The sequence below is a fragment of the Apium graveolens genome, chromosome 8 (genome assembly GCF_009905375.1).
Source record: "Apium graveolens cultivar Ventura chromosome 8, ASM990537v1, whole genome shotgun sequence".
Lineage (NCBI taxonomy): Eukaryota > Viridiplantae > Streptophyta > Magnoliopsida > Apiales > Apiaceae > Apium > Apium graveolens.
Window position 1 is genome coordinate 252,607,978 of NC_133654.1, and position 8,753 is coordinate 252,616,730.

Genomic DNA, 8,753 nt, shown 5'->3' on the forward strand with positions numbered 1-8,753 from the left:
GCAATCTCAGAGCAAATGGCTAAGGGAAGAGAATGATGACACATGGGAGGTGAGGATTGGTGGAGAAAGTAACCAACAGAGCTTTTCGAGGAAAAGTTTTTCAAAAAAAAGGAAAGGAGATAAAGGTGCCGAGTGATTTTAGGGCGGGGTTGTAACATATCATCCATATGAAAGCAAAAAATCAATGATATTAAATGGAGCTAATTTAAAGGGATTTACAACTACATATAATCAGTTGTATGAGCATATTGAGGATGAGAATGAGAGTCTTAAGTTAGAGGACTGAAAATATATGAGAGGCATAGAGAATGAGTTGGGCCATATGGAAGTGGATTTGGGCCACCATTTAAATTTAGCCAAAAAAGAACGATACAGACACTGATATTTCTAAAAGGGATTTATCAGTATTTACAATCAAGAGTCCGGATGAGCTTGCAAGGCAAGTCAGCCATCAGAAATGAATGCTATAGGATGGAACTGTCGAGGTGTGGGATCATCTCATATAGTTCGTGTGTTGAAGGAGATGATAAAATCTCATAAGCCCGATCTCTTGTTTTTGTCTGAAACTTTAGCTGATAGTAATAAAATTGAAGTTATTGCTTCGAAGTTTGGTTTTGCCAAGTTTTTTTAAGTTGATAAACATGGTAGAGGAGGGGAATTGGCAGTGTTATGGAAGCATAATATGATATGTAATATGTTTGATTCATCTCAAAATCACGTTGACATCATAATAAAAGAAAGGAATAATGAAGATTGGCGCCTAACATGTTTCTACGATTTCCCTGAAAGGGAGAGAAGACAAGCTTCCTGGGATTTTCTTCGTTATCTCGCCTCCAATTCGTAGCTACCTTGGTGCATATTTGGGGACTTCACCGATCTCCTGTATGGCAGTGACAAGAAAGAGAATAACAAGCATCCTCAATATTTGCTGGACGGATTTAGGAATGCTGTTAAGGACAGTGCCTTGATTGAGTTAGAGCTTAATGGTGGTGACTTCACTTGGGAAAAGAGTAGAGGGACACCGAGCTGATTTCATGAAAGATTAGATAGGTGCTTTGCTAATAGTATGTGGTGGGGCAAATTTTTGTTATGTAACTTAATGATTTTTCATGTGATTAAGTCGGACCATGACCCTATCAAGCTTGAGTTGTTCACCACGTCTATTTTTAAAAAGCAATTTCGTTTTAGATTTGAGAATACATGGTTAGAGGAGGATAACTTCCATGCCGAGGTAGCTGAATATTAGAAAAATCTGCCAACAATACACATGTTACCAAAGCTTCTAGCAATCTCAAAATATATGGCAAAGTGGGGAAGGGAGTTTTTTAATAAGTTTAGGGAGAAAGTAGTGAAGCAGAAGGAGGTTATTAATGAGCTTAAAAACTGAGAGGACAATGATGGAGTCCAAATATACTATGAGGAGAAGGAAAAGCTGAATGAGATCTTAATTTATGAGGAAGTTTACTGGCAACAAAGAGCAAAAAACTTTTGATTAAAATATGGAGACACCAATTCAAAAATTTTCCATGCAACAGCATGTAGTAGGAAAAATCTAAGCCACATTTGAAGACGGGACTCTAGTCACAAGTCATGGTGAAATGTGCACATTGTTAAAGGACTATTTCAGTAATATTTTCACGGGAACTGGGAGCGATAGCAATTAGCCAAGCCAGGATATTAATCCAGTAATCTCACAACACCAAAATGACATGTTAACAACCGATTTGACTTTCTCTGAGTTCACCCAAGCAGTAAAAAGTATGCATCTAGATTAAGCAAGTGGTCCATATGGACTCAACCCAGCTTTTTATCATCATTTTTGGAATCTGATTTGCAAGAAAGTGTTTAAGTGCTGTCAACAATGGCTTATAGAATGTAAGGTCTCGGCTGATGTGAATGATATAACTTTAGTGCTTATTCCTAAAAAAGATAATGTTGATGATCTTAAAGACCACAGACCTATAGAATTGTGTAACATCTTGTACAAGATAGTAGTGATGAGCGTGCAGTTTATCTTAATATTATCTCTATATTTTGGTTATTTTGTATTGATTTGGATTTTTATTTAATAAATATTAATGTTTTATTGTAGGTATAAAGGAGATATAGTAAAGGAAAGTTTGGAGTTTACAAAATCAGATTTGGAGTTTAATTTGATTAAAAATCGAATTTTATGGGCCAGCTGCACAGTCTACACTGTTTGGACCATATCTGGAGTTCTAGAAGTCCGATTCTGACGATTCAATAGCCCATGGAAAGCTTATGAGAATAGCTTCAATTCAGAATTGGTCTTGAATTTATAATCCAGCCGAATCAGCCAAGAATCAGAGCCCAAAAGTCACCTACGAATTTTCACTTTCTCGGAATTCAATTCTAATTGGGAAATCTCCTTATATTTGCTTTAATTCATTAAAAATACTTTTATTATATATTATTAGATTAGACCAGACCTAATATAGAGAAGAACCAAGAGACAAGTAGCCGCACAAGGGAGGAGGAGAAGAAGCCATTAACGGAGAAGAATTCAGCCACTGGAGATATTCAATTGACTTTGTTTTCTCTTATCTTTTATTTATTTCTTCTTATGAACATGTGTTGGTTATCTTGGGATTGTTTTGATACTTTGATTATGAACTGAATTTATATGAGTTAGGATTTTTATGGAATCCTAGTATGGGATTGTTGGTATTTTGATAAAGATTACTATATGCAGTTTACAGTTTATTCATTCAAGTGGATATCATGATACATACTTGCTATTGTCTGATCAACTCTAGTAGGTTAACGAGTCAATTATAATACTGAGAGGGTTATAGTTAATTGACACAATACTTGAATGGTGTATGCTTATATCTTTTGATTAAAATATTGTTACGGTATAGACATATATTGTGACCCTGCATAGCTTTGTGAATTGGTGCCTAAATAAATTCTGAAGAGTAAATTTGCATAGACATATGTTAGTTTATTTTATAGGAATTATACCATAGTGATTTCGAGAGGAACCTACGACCATTGAATTCTAGCTAATGAGCTATGACCTTGCTATAGTATTACACTACTTTATTACCGACATGAACATATTAAGGGGAAGTAATTATCTTGACTCGGCTTCTTATATTTGAACATCCAACTCTCTTTGCTAGCATATTATTAGTTAGTTAATCTAGTTATTAAATAGTTTGATTAAATAAATCAAAAACTTCATTCTTGTGTTCTATAACCCAATTGTTGGATATTAATTTCGATTTATACAAACATACAGTCCATGAGGAACGATATCTGGTATTTACTACTATATTACTTGTTTGCGATTGTGTACACTTGTACATCAGTATTTTATGCAACAAATAGCAAAAGTTCTAGCGAACAGGCTGCAGAGAATCCTCCCAGGTATCATATCGGAAGAGCAGTCAGCTTTTGTTCCTGGTCGTAATATCACAGATAACGTACTAGTGGCTTTTGAGCTGTTGCACTATGTGAAATGTAAGAGTAGTGGCCCAAATGGAGTGGTGGCTCTAAAGCTGGATATAAGAAAAGCATATGACCATGTAAGCTGGGATTATCTTCATCACAGAATGGCTTAATAAGGGTTTTTCGGAGAAATAAATTAAGTGGCTAATGCCCTGTGTTACAACTGTCTCTTATTTTATATCTTTTCAAGGTATTATGATAGTGTTGGAAATAACAATTATTACAGTAACATAGAGGCAATTATATAACATATTTAACAAGCCAAGATCAATATAACAATTAACGAAACAAAATATATAGGTAAACATCATGCATATCAGTAACTGAAAGAACAAAGAAAGAAACGAAAGCGTACCAGTAACCATAGCTTTAACACAGTGATAAACAAACAGAAAAGCAGTGGTAGCCAACAGGTACAATGCAACAAGAAACTAAAATAAAACTAGCTGACTCGTCAGGCCTTGCTCAATGCCCTGACTGCTCTTGAAGAGATAATTGCCCCACTTGCTGCATTGGGATGATTGCAATGCCTCTCTCAGGATAAAACAGCTCCGGACTTGATGTTCACAGCAACAACAAATCCAACTTCGAATAACACCTCAGTCGCCGGAAAAATCAACAGCTCAGAACTTGTGTTTTGGGAGAGAAAAGAGAGCAGATAGGAGAAGAAGAGAATGTAAGTGTGGTATATTTTCATCAACAACTTAGGCCTCTATTTATAGTAGAGGCTAAGTGTAACTGATCACCATGACATTAATAGACTTTAATATCAGAAATCAAAACTGCTCATTTAATATATAAATCAAAACTCCTTATTTTGAATTTAAATAAAATGTAACAACTTTTGTATTTAATCCACACATTAAATCAGTTTTAATGTTTTCAATTATGAATATATATTATCAGTTACATGTCCAGATTCATTGAATCGGACTCAGCCCACTTACAAAGTGACCAAGCCCAACAGAAACAATAACCCAACCCGACTGATAAATTAATTCTAATTAAAAAATTAAATCAAAAATAAATAAAATCCTCACTTTATTTTATTTTCAATGTGGGACAAATGACACATTCTCCATTTCAAGTTTTTACAAGCTACTAGTTTCAACTCTATTTCTCTATGGATTTCACTAAGAAAATACTTAGATCCATATATAAAAGTTTAAGTTCACATATCATGAAACAACTTTCTATCATTAGATTTTAGGATTATCATCAAGAACATAATAAAAATTATGATCTAAAATCCATTTTTCTAACAATCCCCCACAAATCCATATGGAAATGCGATCAGGTTTTTCATCATGACTTGTTTTTCAGAGTCGGTAACCTTCCGGGTTTGAACCCTCCTAAGTCCTCTACTTTAATGGTTACCGGATTCAGATGGAATGTTTCACCTTGAATCTTAATCCGTTTAGTATAACCATGTTCCATAGACGACGACAAGTTAATCGGCTATGGTGCCAATCTACAGCTTTGAGACATTAATGGTCTTGTCTCGATCCTGTTCGTCGAATGCTTCAAGGAATAACTATTTCCTCTAATTATGACCACACAATTACATTCGCTTAGCTGGGCATCTCCAGAGATATACTGCCTCTATCTCGTCAAATGACTTGACCCCATTCAGAGTTTTAACACTCTTACTTTTCTAGCAGTTTCAGTACCTTCTAGGTTTAAAGGGGATGGACTCGGATACTGTAGTATCATCTATGTAGCAAAGGTACTACCAATTCATCCTTACAGCTTGTTATTACCACATTGAATACACTTCGAGGGATTTCCTCTCATGTGTATTGGGTTCCCACTGTTGATAAATTATGATGGGTTGACAGTCCCATCCTTAACCTTGACTTGAGGACCACTGCAGGTTCTAGTCCCTTAGTCAAAGGATCAGCTATATTATTCTGAGTTCCTTTGAACTCTATAGCTATAATCGTATCAGACACTAAACCCCTTATATACTTGAGTCTAACTTGGATGTGTCTCTTTATTTTAGCATTATGATTTTTACTGCTAATCTTGTCTATAGTTGTTCGACTATCACAATGAATAGCAATAGCAGGAACCGGTCTGCTTACTACAGGTATTGCAGACATAAGTCCGTGTAACCATTCAGCCTCCGTCCCTGTAGCATCAAGTGCACACAACTCAGCCTCAAAAGTAGACCGAGTCACTATATTATGTCTTCTTGACTTTCAGGATATTGCTCCACCAGCCAAGGTGAACACATATCCAGTCACCCCATTGGAACTAGACTTCTTAGCTATCCAACTTACATCACTGTACCCTTCAAGCACACCAGGAAATCTCCTGTAGTGTAAACTAAGGTACATTATGCCTTTAAGATATCTAAGTACTCTATCAAGAGCATCCTAATGAGTTCTGTTTGGTCAGCTTGTATATCTAGCCAACTTGGACACATAATATGAAATATCTGGTCTGGTACAGTTAGCTAGATACTGCATACTCCCAATAATCTGAGAATACCTTAACTGAGACACATACACTCCTGTAGTATTCTTGACAAGGGCAACTTTAGAATCATAAGGTGTACTAGCGATTCTACACTGTGAATAACCATATTTCTCAAGTATAGATTTCTCTGTATAATGAGATTGAGTCAAGGTTATTCCCTCAGCTAACTGAATCAGTTTGATTCCAAGAATCACACAAGCCTCACCCATATCCTTCATTTCAAAATGCCTTTTCAAGAATTCTTTTATCTCGTTAATAATCTCAATATTGGTTCCAAACAATAAGATGTCATCCACATATAGTCACAGGATAACACACTCACTACCTTTAACTTTAGTGTAGACACACTTGTCACTTTCATTAATCTTATAACTAAATGGCAATACAGTTTCATCAAACTTTTTATGCCAATCTATGGGAGCTTGTTTCAAGCCATAGATGGACTTGATCAACTTACATACTTTCCTTTATTTTCTGGATGCAACAAATCCCTCAAACTGGTCCATATAAATCTCTTCTTCAAGTTCACCATGAAGAAAAGCAGTCTTTATATCCATCTGATGGATGATAAGACCATGGACGGAAGCCAATGCTCTAAGCATTCGAATTGTTACCATCCTTGCAACCGGAGAGTATGTATCAAAGTAATCAATTCATTTCTTCTGCTTAAAACCCTTAGCTACCAGTCTAGCTTTGTGCTTATCTATTGAGCCGTCAGGGTTCAACTTCCTTTTAAAGACCCATTTGCACCCGATAGTAGAACACCCAGGAGGGAGATCAACCAACTCCCATATTCCATTAGGAACAATAGAGTCAATTTCACTCTTCACAGCGCCCTTCCAATGCCTAGACTCCGAAGAATCCATAGCTTGTTGGAAAGTTAAAGGTTTGTCCTCGACATTGTAAGTGATAAAATCACCTCCAAAGTTCTTAACTACCTTTGCACGCTTACTTCTCCTTGGTTCCGCTACTTCCTTAGGAATAGAGTTACTACTAGGTTCCGCCCCCACATTTGTCATCTTTTCCACATGACCAGGAATAGAACTCGATGTGTGAGTAGGATCTTCCTCAGAAGTCATTTCAGGTATTCCAGTCTTTATAGGGTAGACATTCTCAAAGAATGTAGTATCTCAAAATTTAACTATTGTATTTGCCACTATACCATCTATGTCAGATTTTAATACCAAAAATCTCATAGTTGTAGTGGTTTCAAGATAGCCCAGAAAGATACAGTCAACAATTTTCGGACCTAGTTTCTTTCTCTTGTGTTCAGGAACAAGCACCTTAGCAAGGCACCCCCACACACGAAGATACTTAAGACTAGTCATCCTGCATTTCCATAACTCCAAGGGTATCTTATCTATGTGTTTCAGAGGGACTCTATTCAAAATATGGCACGCCATATTTAGAGCCTCTCCCCACATGTATTTAGGCAACCCAGAGTTAATCAGCATACTATTAATCATATCTTTAAATATTCTGTTCTTTCGCTCAGCAACCCCATTAGACTCAGGTGTGTATGGTAGAGTAACTTCATGAACTATACCATTGTTTGCAAAAAATTCATTAAAAGCGTTACTCATATACTCACCACTTTTATCAGATCTCAATCGTTTAAATATATTACTAGTTTGTTTTTCAACTTCAGTTTTATATATAATGAATTTACTAAGTGCTTCATCCTTATGTATAAGTATATAAACATAACAATATCTACTACTATCATTTATAAAAGTAATGAAGTATCTAAACTGGTCTGTGGTCAACACACCACCAAATTCAAAAATATCATTGTGTACTAAATCTAACAAGTTTGAATCCCTAACAATGTTATGAAAAGGTTTTTTTAATTGTTTAGCAGACACACATACTTGACATTTAGAATTCTTTTCTATGGTACGTTTTGAAATTAACTCTAAGTTCATCATATTCTTAAGAGCACCAAAGTTTAAGTGACCTAGTCTAGCATGCCATATATTCGAGGATTCAATACAGTTAACAGAAGGAATAACATTATTATTCAAATTCCCCAAAACGGGTTCAACATTAATAACAAATAAACCATTTGACAAGTAACCTTTGCCAAAAAATGTACCAGTATGAATAAGAACTATTTTATTACACTTGAAAGAAATTTCAAAACCACTAAAACTAAACAGCTTCCACTCATTATATTTCTACGCATGTCGGGAACATGATGCACTCTATTCAGAGATAGTATACGTCTCGAAGGGAACTTCAGATCCACGTTTCCTATTCCAAGTACTTGAGCGATACTAGCATTCCCCATCTTCACAGTCAAGCTATGACTCTGTTGATAAGATATAAATAAACTAATATCAACACAAATATGCAAATTAGCTCCAGTATCTATCAACCATTCATTTGACAGATAGGTAGAAAATATTAAAGGGTTGTAGGATACATACCGATCAACGTTGATTTCAGAAGGCGTAGCCTCACCAACGACCATGTTCACTACGAGCCCACTTGCGGTTCCAAGCACAGCATTCGCTTGCGCTACCACCTCGGCTTTCTTCGCTTTCTTTGTAGGGCAGTCCATACTCCAGTGCCCAACCCACCCACAAGACCAACATGGTTTGTTTGCTTTGGATTTCTTGGCCTTGTCCCTGTCACTCTTAGGTTTATTACTATTAACTTTCTTAGCAACAACCTTCCTTTTATGTCCTACAGTTGCTACATTTACCTTCGAGGTACCGTGCTCATTTGGCATCACATGTCGCTGTTTGGACTTGTGTTGTTCTTGGACCGAGATGTCCAGCATAAGGTTGGTCCAG